Here is a 12,617-nt window from a genome sequence, read left to right as displayed (position 1 = left end):
ACCCGATCTTGATTAAATTTAGCACAGTCAATAATATCTATGTTAACTGACAAAAGTCACTGTTTTCGACCGATCGTTCCTATTGGAGCTATATGATGTAGTTATTAAGAAAAGTCACTGTTTGTTACTTTGCCATTTGTATGGGAGCTATATGATGTAGTCGTCCGATCCGGCTGAATCCGAGATATACAACCCCTGCAGTATATACAAGCCTACATGCAAAAGTTTAGCTCTGTAGCTCTTACGGTCTAGGAGGAGGACATGGCTATATGAACTTGTCTCGTCGTGCTGATAAAGAATATACTTTATATGGTCGGAAATGCCTACCCTTTTTGCAAGGGTATAAGGAGAGGAGGAGCACTTTATGGCTAAAATAAATGTCAACCGAATTTGAATTCCCAAAAAAAAATTTTCCATTAATCATTCACTTCAATTAACTATAAATTGGAAGTAAAGCTCTGGCAAGTGAGATCTGCAGAACTTCAGTTTAGCTTCTTAAAGGAAAGAACGAGTTCAAGGAGATTTTTTTTAGCAAATTCATTTTGTCCTCTGAAATTACAGGCATCGATGAAAAATTGGGGAACTCTCCGAAGCTGCACAATCAAACAATAAAGAAATAAAAAAGTGTCCGCTGTAGCATACTTGTGCAGCATACAATGTCACGCGAGTTATGTAGTCAAAGTTCTGCTACACACTCTTTTCGCCTACATTTAACATAAAGAGAGTAAAAGCTCCATCAAGCGTTAAAACTTAAAACTTCTCTCGAGCTAAAAATAAACTTGACACAGTAAGGCTGGTGTCAAAGTGGACGCGATAAGCGATGCGATAATATTGAGCGACAATAAGCCAGAAAGCTCTGCATTCAAATTTATATGTAATCGTTGAATGTGCAAGCGAAGCGAGAAGAGAGCCAAAGCGACGAGTTAAAGCGAGTTGCGAGAAAGCGATTCTGGAAAGCTTTCTCGCTTTATCGCTTCATCCAACTGTTGTTATACGTGTGTTTTCGTTGCGTTCTGAGCTTAAAAAATAGTTGGTTTTTGGTTAAAGTCTGTGGACATGCGAAAAAAAATGCTTTGCAGAATGGAAATTCAAAAGATCGTACTTTCTCATTTTGGAGACGGAAATAATTCCGAAAACAATTAAAAAAATCAAACATTTTTGTTGCAAAAAAAAAAAATATTTATAATTACATAGTTACCTCAAAGTTAGAATAAGTTTTTCTCATGGCGTTATGGGATTAACAACAAAATTTGTCCAACACTTTTCCAGTTTTTAATGAATCTTCGTCAAAATATAATCGAATGTATTGATCGACATTCGATGATTGCAACTGAGACTAAAATTAGAACCCTCGCTAGGTTTCTCGCTTTGCGGAAAGCTTTCACTCTGCCATGCCATCGCTTTGCAGATCTCTGTGATAATTACACTGTGATAGTTTTTTTCAAAAAAAAAAAAAAAGACATGGCAAAATTCGATGGTTTCACCCTATTTCGGGTCCTGCGAATCGAACTGCATCATTTGTTTTTTAAGTTATCACGATGGTTTCATACAAAATTTTTTGCGGAAGTTTTTCATCAAAGTTGCCATTTTTTCGAAAAGTTTGGTTTTTTCATTTGCTTCTAACTTCTAAAATATTTATTCTTTTTACAAACTTTCTTTAGCAAAGTTTCTTAGAATTGAAAGATACAAATATTGGGAAGACATCTAGCCTCTAAATCCGTCCGTTCCCGAGCATTGGGACAAAATGTAAAAAAAATCGAATCTTGACCAAATTTGTTTTCTTTCTCGCATTTTGCTAAAATTGATATTATTCCATTTGAAGCTTGATCATTATATGAGAATTTATTTTGCTCAATGGCAGCAGAAGAGACACCAGACCTATCTAATTTACGATTTATTATTATAACCACATAATCAAATTGAATTTTTTTAGATACGTTAACAAAATTAAACTAACTGTAGTTCTTTAGTTTTTGAAAAATATTTATACAGTCGGTATAATAACTGCATATAAATTGTTTGACAACAATAGTTGTCAAGGGCGTAGCCTGGATTGTGCACGGGGGAGGGGGAGGGGTGCATTTAAATCAATTTACTTAAAGGGGAACTTGATAAAGCATTATAAAAGTTAAGTTATGTTAAGAGAAAAAAATGTTACCCTTTACAAACTTAAATACTGGTTACGCCCTTGATATTAGAAATATTTATTTCCCATAAGCTTTAACTACGTAAGCCTTTTACCGCTATTCTACTGATATCGGTGGGTACTTATGAGACCAAAAATTACCTCTACTGATCGGGTAAGCATAGATGTTAATCGTAATTTTGACTTGCGAACAAGTGTCCCACAAATTTTGCCGGATTTTGCTGTGTATGGAAAATTTACGAGCGCACAATGCAATAACAATTTGCAAAATTGGTCAAAAAGGTTGCGCCTAAAAATGGGTTTCGGCATTCCAATGATTTAGATAGATTCACAATCATACAGATAACTGCTACGCATGCCAGAATAAACTCGCAAAACTAAAGAAGAGTTTTATGGTCTATAAAAGTGTTCAATCTGCACAGTACCTCATTCGGAGTATATTACAATTACAAAGATGTCAAAACAGAAAAGTATAATTCGCCAACATTTGTCACCGAACCTGAAGAGTTACTTTTAACGTATGATCCATCCCAAATCGATAAAACTTGTCAACATCTCTAGATATCCCAAGCTCGATTATATACGATGGTAAGACAACTAAAATGGTCACAAAGGCAAGCGAACTCTTTAGCACATCATTTACAATCTGTTAACATTTTGTCTAAGGATGTAAAAGTGTACGCGTATAGAAAGAGACTTTTGGACTTTTTCGAAATAAACGGCAATAATACGTTTGCATACTCCAAAAATATCGTTGGGTTAATGGAACATATGAAATGCACGTGCAAACTAAAGGAGTGGCGATAGTTTATCGATTCAATGAAACTAATTTTGGATTGTGTTCAGTATAGAAAACATCAATGGAAAATATGTACTGACCTAAAAGTTGTTGCTCTACTCACTGGCTTGCAAGCGGGTTATACGAAAAATATGTGCTTCATTTGTCATTGGGATACCAGATTATACCGACTGTATAAATATTTTTCAAAAACTAAAGAACTACAGTTAGTTTAATTTTGTTAACATATCTAAAAAAAAATGCAATTTGATTATGTGGTTATATTATAAATCGTAAATTAGATAGGCCTGGTGTCTCTTCTGCTGCCATTGAGCAAAATAAATTCTCATATAATGATCAAGCTTCAAATGGAATAATATCAATTTTAGCAAAATGCGAGAAAGAAAACAAATTTGGTCAAGATTCGATTTTTTTTACATTTTGTCCCAATGCTCGGGAACGGACGGATTTAGAGGCTAGATGTCTTCCCAATATTTGTATCTTTCAATTTTAAGAAACTTTGCTAAAGAAAGTTTGTAAAAAGAATAAATATTTTAGAAGTTAGAAGCAAATGAAAAAACCAAACTTTTCGAAAAAATGGCAACTTTGATGAAAAACTTCCCCAAAAAATTTTGTATGAAACCATCGTGATAACTTAAAAAACTAATGATGCAGTTCGATTCGCAGGACCCGAAATAGGGTGAAACCATCGAATTTTGCCATGTCTTTTTTTTCGACTATCACAGTGTTATCGCTTGTAGCATCGCATCGCTTATCGCGGCCACTCTGACATCAGCCTAAGAAAACGAAACTGAAGAAAACAAATACACAAGACGTAAAAAACTGTAAAAACAAATAAATAGAAAAATATATGTAAATGTATACGATAAAAAAACAACTTAAATATTAAATAAATAATGATTTTAAACAATTACAAAACTGACTATATCAAAGTAAAATTTTTATATTAGCTGTATAAATTATAATAAGTGGTAAACAATTGTATTGTCATAAATAAACCACTTCAAACCCCTCTTATTGCACTTCTAGGCTATCAAAAAATAATTTTTAGAAAGTGTCTTTTTTTTTATTTTTCATATATTCATTAAAGCATCAAAACTAAATAGAAAAATATAATAGTTTAATAATAATTAATTTAATTATGAAATTACAAAAATAGTAAAGAAAAGAATAATGAATTAGTATGAGTAAATCAAACACTGATTTTGGTAAAAATAATTTTTTTTCCTTGGTAATTTTCTTTGACCAGAAATCAGAGGATCAGAGGTCAAAAGCAACCTATATATTAAGTCCTGATTTTTGGCTACCCGTGAAATTATATTTGTATGGTTTAGTCGATACTTCTTAACGTCCTTATTTCTTGCCTCAGCAGCTTCTTCTGAGAGCTCTCCAATAGATACTAATGCCTTCTTAATAATATCTGGCGCATGAATTAAAATTTTGTGAACCGAGGGAGGAATATAGTACGAGTAATACTTAGTTGTTAGTTCTCGAGCAGTAGCTAGAGCCAATTCTCGAAATTTTTCTACATTAATTTTATAGCCTGATAATAATGTTTGTAGTAAAATTGCACAATTTTCAATAAGGTGTTTTTTTATGCCATTTATTTCAGCAGACACTTGGGCTTCGTTGAATAATCTTCTTGCAGTGTTCCCATCATTTGAGAATCCACTTCCACCTGTTCTTGGTTTGTCGACAATTAAATCCATTTTGTTACGAAATTCGCACTGAATAATTTGTTTCCTTCATAGAAATTGGTGTTTATTTTCTGCGCCGTTTACTTGCCACTGTTTTATTTCGAGTCTATTTGAAACGTGAAGCATATGTTCAAAAAATCGAATGTAGGCATGTAATGGAGTTGTCGATATCATTCATCTCTGTCGGCTTAGCTTGGCATATGTAGCATTTTGCAGATGAGGTTTCAGTAAAGGCATTGCACACTTTGCCATCTACCATAGTTAGCATAAGAATGTGATCGACAACAAATTTGCGTTTGGTAACTGTTCGGAATTCAGTAGGAGGAAGTTCGTGAATTTTGTTTTTAATGTAAAGTTCTTCATTTTTTATTAAAAGAACTGATTCCTTTTGAAATTAAATCCGTATAGGGCGGCAATAGCGGGTGGAGGAAGCTCGAGGGTTTTTCCAAATTATTTTGTGCGCCTCATCATCCTTTGATTTGGTAATTAATTGAAGAGGGACATATGATGTGATAAACAAATTGCTGTCTTCTGCATTATTATTTTCGAATGTTTGTTTATATTCGCTGTGCCCAGAGCTGCCTATTAATTTAAGGTTATTTGAGCAATCACTGAGTTCATTAATAACCTCACTCTGCAATTCTAAAATCCGAGATGCAGTGTGGTCCAATAATTTTTGCAATTCAACTTCAGCAACAGATTCTGAAACTGTTATTTCCTCCGGATAGCTTTTCTGTTTTTCCTTCAAAATACTATCATAACAGGGTAAGAAGTTAATATCCAGTATATTATTAACAAAGCTTCTAATAAGCAGATACTGATGTTTTGTTAAATTTGCATCAGTTATAAGTGATATTGCTTCACACGTCTTTGCAGGAAAGATCGATGAATTCGGTTGTCTACAAGCATTTCGCAAATCATCAGCTGCGGATTCATCAAATTCTGCTATATCTGCTATCCGTCGCCGCTTAGTTCTTTCTGAGCACTCAAAAAGACTTAAGATATAATCCAGTTTTGACACCACATTATTGCCACTAAATTCATAACCATCAGATTCAAATGTATGTTTCAGGTTTCCAAGTACTTGTTTAGCTTTATCAGCAAATGAACCTTTTTCCAAACACCACATATCAAAAATATATATGCGTGAGCTGACATTGATGAGATGTTCCTGTATATACATATGTATTTATGTATGTATAAATTAAACGAATGCTTTATTAAAATTAAGAAAATAAAAATATTGAAACCAAAGAACAATTAAATATGACGATAAAAACAAAATACACAATTACGAAAGTGCAGTGTGAATACGAAGACAACACAAGAGAATAACACAGATAATAACAACACAGTAGTGTACGCGTAAAGAGACGACACAATAGAATAACACGAATAACACAGAAAGTTGGAAAAAGTAGCAGCTAAAAAAAAAGAACATAAACTAAGAAAATAATGAATAAAAAAAAGCAAATAAGATTTATTTGAGGGTGAGACGGGGATCACAACTTTTTCTTTAATTAAATCTTACAGGTGACTTATAAAACGTTAGTTATAAAACATTAGGTCAAAATAATTTTATACAAAAATCTTTAAATATATACTATTAACCTTTTTTCAATATTCATTATTAAATTTAACGATTTAGCGCAATTATATTTTAAATATTAATTTTTTCCCTCAGATCTAACTTTTAAACTCCGTTCACTGCACAGCTTGCGTGTTTTTTTCCTCTCTTTTCAAGCTGTTCTTAGCGCGTACCAAAGAAATAACGGAAAAACTAATTCTCCAATTGTTTTGTTGTTTTATTTTGAATTAGTTTTCATACACAGAGTTGCAAATTTCAGTTTTTTTTTTTATTTTTATTTTTGGCCTATGAAACCGACCACTGTGCGATGCTACATCTGATGATGTCTTGGCCCACATTCGGGATAAATTAAATGTCTCCACTATATCGGTAGAAAAGTGTAAATTTTCATAGTCCGGAGACAATTCATCTTTTAAAAACTGTGTTCCAATTGAGTTATTTGACAGAGTTCTTTCTTCTTCATCTATTCCATTCCTTTCTTATCTTTTCCTTCTTTTACTCTACAAAAAAACGGACAATTTACTTCTCTGTCGGCTATCAGAAGGGTCTTAATACTAAACTCACACAACTCTTTGTATATAGTCTGTGTTTTGATTTTGACCTAATTGTCTTTACCGAGACTAGGTTAAGTCCTGATATTTTTGACCATTTTTACCACTGTTGACTTAATCTTTAATGACTGTGTACCCGTAGTGTATCCTGTGGTGACGCAAAAATCAACATGGATTTCGCGGGGGTTGTCAAAACTGATCAATCTTAGCTCTTGGAATTACAAAAAGTATAAAGTATCGGATCTTTCTCGTTACTTGGTTGCTAAATCGAATTTTATTGTATCTAATTCTGAATGCTATAACTCCTTTCAATTTTGCATCATGCAATTCTCCAAAAATCCCAATGCGTAAAGCAAAATTCTATCTCTCTTCCATGGTGTGCAGTTTTTATACCATACACATAGGGCCCGGTGGAAACCCGGAATTTTTGTAATTTTTGCCACACCCTATTACGCCTCCAGAATATACATAAAGCTGCTTTTCTTAAAAAGTATAACAGTTAGAGACATCAAGTTTGGTTTATATACTTGTTTAGAAAGCGCGCAATAACAAATTTTTCAAACTTTTTGCCACGCCCCTTCCGCCCCCGGAATTTACATAAAACCGATTTTCTTAAAAACTATGACAGCTACCGACATTAAATTAGGTAAGTAAACTAGCTTAATAGATGCGCATTACATCGAACTCTAAATGTCATAAGTAAAGAAGTCATTTTTATCTCTTCCCTTCGCGACGGCAACCTGTTAATACTACTAAAGTCAAAGCATATCGCCGAGAAATTCGTTAAAGTTACCAATTTGCCTTGCATCTGCGATGTAGAATGCAAACTCCACAATTCTCTAAACTTCGTGAAAGGTACTATTTACGCTCCCTACCTCATAAATGTCCCCGAAGAAGAAATTATTGAAGAGCTGAAATCGCAAGACGTTCACTCTGTTTTCAAGTATTCCAGAAAAATTGATGGCAATACAAAACCTTCTGGCGTAATTTTGGTCACTTTTGACCAGCAAACTGGAAATCTCATGTCGCACCGTCAAGGTAAGGCAATACATTCCCAACCCGATGAGGTGCAAGACATGCCAGTTATTGGGTCACAAAGCCAAAAATTTGCAATAACCCAACCATTTGCGCTTCGTGTTATCTTGCCCCCATCTCCCAGAACCGTGCACTCGTACATTCTGTGCTAACTGTAATGGTAAACACCCAGCGTCATCCCCTTCATGCCCAAAATACCAGAAACAAAAAGAACTACTCAAAATAAAGACTACGAAAAAATGCAGTATGCGAGAAGCACGCATTATTCTAAAACAACAACAACCAAACATTACAGTAAATTCTTCTACTACGTATGCTTCTGTCATTGCAAACACCCTCCTTACCCCCGCTAGAGCCGCCAAACCAACAACTTCAGTTTGCGATAAGCAAGCCTCAACAAAATATGCTGAACCACAAACCTCTTCACAATCTATATTAAAATTTTACAATGGAACATAAACGGTATCCACAATATTTATAATGAACTTATGCTAATGATAAAAGACCACTCACCTGATGTTTTATGTTTACAAGAAACACATTTACCTCACAAATTTACAAATTTTAATTTTCCTAAGGCTTGTATTGCCTACCTCCACAACTTACCACAAATCACATCGGCCAAACAAGGTATTGGAGTGCTCATCAAACGGCACATCCCCCACACGTACAACCAAATCAACTCAAATATTCTCTGCTCCTTCCTACAGCTTAATATCCAGCGGCATTTCGGATATATTTGACCAATTTAACAGCCCTTCAATAATTTTTCCGATAACCATCGAAATCTCCGTACATTTTAACCCCGACATTACCCCACCGCTGCCATAGTACAAAACCGATCGAGCGAATTGGGATCTTTTCGAAAACAAATGTACCAAGTTAGCTGAAAACTGGGCTAATGGTTATCTCAACCATCAAGCAGCACTGCTGCTAACTGCAGCATCCCACAAACAAAACGTATCCCACATAAAGCCAAAGTCACCTGGTGGAACAACTCTCTTCAACACCTAAGAGATGAAAAGCAATGTCTTTTTCACCTATATAAAACTCTCATGTCAAATGCAGCTCTTATTAAATATAAAAAGGCAATCCAATTTTCAAGAAGGCTGCACTCTCGGCCAAACGTAACTGTCTCGATAATTTTACATTTCTCCACTATCTACCACTAAAAAAGTTTGGTCCGACATTAAACGGTTAGCTGGTGTCCCACCAATGCGCTTAAAATATATTAAACTCACTTCAGGTCTATTAAACTGCCCCACCGTACTGCAGATGAGTTTGGCAAAGTGTGGTCCAGGTATTCTATCGATTATAATTTTTCAGCCGAATATATGCACCAAAAACAGCAATATCAGTCAAGTAATTACTATCCAACCGCTTTATCTTCTTCTGCCAAACACTTAGAAGCAAAGTTAACACTAATCGAATACGATGCTGCCGTGGCAAACGCCAGAGGTAAAAGCCCGATAAGATATCTTACCCTATGCTAAAACATATCCCCTCTTCTCTAAAAACAATAATCCTTGATATCTTTAACAACATGCTCGACTCTGGAATATACCCACACACATGGAGATCTGCCATAGTAATTCCTATAGTAAAGCCAAATAAATCCCCACACGAAATATGCAGCTTCCGTCCAATTTCTCTTCTATCTTGCCTAGGTAAAACAATTAAAAAAATAATTGCGCGCCGACTGATGTGGTTTATCACGCATACCCATCCTTCAAAGGGAAACACAGCACAATGGACGCATTACTGCGCATTCAACATTTCGTGTCAAATGCCCTTTCTACCAAAAATCATGTCTCCATTCTGGCGACAGATTTCGAAAGAGCATTTGATCGCATGGGGCTACATGCAGTGCTTTGTCGTCTCGAACATTGGGGCATTGGTCCAAGGCTTTATAATCTTATAAAGGCCTTTATGAGCAACCGCACCTTCAGGGTTCGAGTTAACAATGTCACTTCCAACACCTACAGTTTGCACAACGGTATCCCACAAGGTTCCCCACTGTCCGTAGTTCTATTCATGATTGCTTTCGAACAACTAAACAATCTTTTGACGAGATACAAAGATATTTAAGTATCGATGTACGCAGATAGCGCGATTATCTATAGTAAAGTAAAGAATTTGAAGACTAAAAACCATATTTGCCAAAATATTACAACATTTGGAATCGTGGGGAGCCTTTTTGGGTGCTTCACTTGCTATAGATTAATGTCAACTACTAAATATTTGCCGTAAGCACCAATGTAACCTCGCGGACATAGTTTTTAAGAACAAATGCATCAAATCTGTAGATCTCTTAAAAATCCTTGGCATAACCTTTGACTCTAAACTTATCTTTAATCACCATTGTAACAGCTTGAAGCACGCTTAAACATTATAAAATTCTTATCCTTGAAATTTACTAGCATATACATCAATACACTCACTAACATTACCCGTGCCCGTAATGCTCTCCAAAATCGAATACGGCCTTTCTATTTTCGGATGATGCGCAAAGTCTCACACCAAAAAAATACAATCACCATATCACGGTGCCGCACGACGGGTTCTAAATGCATTTCCCAGCTCCCCCATCGCCTGTATATTGGGGGAATCTGGGCTACCCAGCATTTCGGATCGTATCGAGGAAACGACCATGCAGCTAGTCCCAAAGTTATACAGTAAGACAATAACCTGCTACATAAAGACTTTTCTGCGATGTTCAAACAAAAAAAATTGGATCACAACTGTTTGTCAACGCTCAGGCGCTGCGAAAAATACAGCATACAGCTTGGCTTGGCTTACCTTCACCTAAGTCTTATCGGCCCATCAAACCACCGGCATATTGGTCCTGTAATAAACCCACAGTCAACATTAGCCTACATAACTGCACAAAAAGCAAAACCGGCAGTTCGGAATTCCTGTCTCGCTTTTTATGCGAAAAAGACCAACTCGGGGATAAAACTTGGCTTTACACAGACGGGTCCAAAACAACTGAAGCAACCACCTTCGCCGTCGTTGACAGCGATAGCACCATCATCGCTGGGGGACACCTCCCGACATACAACTCCATCTTTACCGCTGAAGCGCAGGCCGTATTAAAAGCCTGTCAGAATGCTGCCACAAAGAAAGGCTCATTCACAATAGCCACCGACAGTCTCTCTACAATATCAGCCATACGGAATTGGGAACATCGCGATTATATAATCCAAGAAATACGCAGCCTAGCCATTATACACCAAAAAAGATATCCATCTTCTGGACCCCCAGCCAGGATTCCTCGCAACGAGTCCGCTGACAAAGCTGCGGGCGAAATAAGGCTCGCTGTTACCCCCCTTTTTACTCTAATTAACACCAAGGACTTAAGGAACCATATTTAACGACACCTCGACGAAAAAAAGCAGTCTTTGTGAAGCCATTTCAACCACAAATACCAAAAGATCAACACAAGATGCTCGAAAACCGTTTTCCCCGCCAACCTCCATCGTCGAGCTTGCGGAACCTTCATCCGCCTGCGCATCGGGCACACAGGGTGCACTCACGTACACCTTCTCAAGGGCTCTACTCGACCCATCTGCCCACTATGCCAGGAAAATCTAACCGCAAAGCACATCCTGAACTCCTGCCGTTTCTTAGAGAGCATTGGGGTCTCCCATTTTGGAACTCTAACCCCCTCCAACCTTTTAAATAATCCTTTTGTTGACAATATCCTTAAAATATAAAATTTCATAAAAAAACACGTTTAAAAATATGAGAACAAATTTACGAGTCGAAGGCCATTGCAGCTAGTGCTCTTTTATAAATCATTAGGTTTAGTAAATATTACTAGATTTAATTTGTTAAATAAATAAATAAATAAAAATTTCTACCAAACTACCAAATTTTATTGAAATCAGAATAGAATCATGCAAAATATGCGAAATTTGAAATATTTGTTTCACCTGGTGTATGGTATACCAAAGACGCCGAATCACATAATTCCATATCCTATAACGAAATCCAACTGCACTCAATCATATTATAACGAAAAGTACAATAGCAAAGGAGATAATGATGATTAAGCCTGTATACTCACCGGGCCCTGACAGTATTCCGGCTTATGCTCTGAGGTTCTGTGCGAAGCCATTATGTTCACATTTTTATAAGCTTTTTGAGTTGTTTGTTACACTGTCCGAGTTTCCAACTATATGGAAAGATTCGTATATTTTACCTGTTCACACATGTGGATATAAATTTGATGTCACTAATTACAGAGGAATTTCTAATTGTCAGCGATACCTAAACTGTTTAAGAAAATTATGACGTCTCAAATACAGCATTTATGTAAATCTATTTTTTCGCCACACCAGCATGGGTTTGTTAAGAATAGGTCTACCACAACTAACCTTTTACAGTTTACATCCTTTGTAATCCAAGGTTTTAAGAAACAAAAGCAAACTGATGTTATATATACGGATTTCAGGGAGGCTTTCGATTCGGTAAACCATGGCTTACTATTACATAAGCCATTAGTTGGCTATCCGGATGCTCTGCTTGCTTGGATTTCACAATAGCTAAGCAATAGGAGGCAGAGGGTTCTTTTTAGGTCCTCTCTTTCTAAGATCATTTGTGTTGAATCGGGAGTCCCACAGGGCAGTTACCTTGGCCCATTACTATTTACCTTTTTTTATTAATGATCTCCCCACCGTTCTTTTAAATTCCAGAGTTCTTATGTATGCCGATAATGTAAAAATCGCTAATCGCATCGTAGACTCTCTCTCCTTACAAGCTGACCTGAATGCTTTTCAGGGGTGGCGTAGGGCTAACT

The 12,617-nt window shown here is 36.1% G+C and overlaps 1 pseudogene; it reads left to right on the top strand.

Annotated features, from left to right (window-relative positions):
* LOC137576409 (uncharacterized) overlaps nucleotides 1-11,556 on the top strand; it is a 46,116-nt pseudogene extending 34,560 nt beyond the window's left edge.
* Nucleotides 11,557-12,617: the final 1,061 nt, after the last annotated feature.

Source organism: Drosophila tropicalis, unplaced genomic scaffold (assembly GCF_018151085.1).
Source record: "Drosophila tropicalis isolate 14030-0801.00 unplaced genomic scaffold, ASM1815108v1 contig_1002, whole genome shotgun sequence".
NCBI classification, from domain to species: domain Eukaryota; kingdom Metazoa; phylum Arthropoda; class Insecta; order Diptera; family Drosophilidae; genus Drosophila; species Drosophila tropicalis.
Note: the sequence above shows the minus strand (reverse complement) of the source record. Positions and strands in the feature narration are given on the sequence as shown.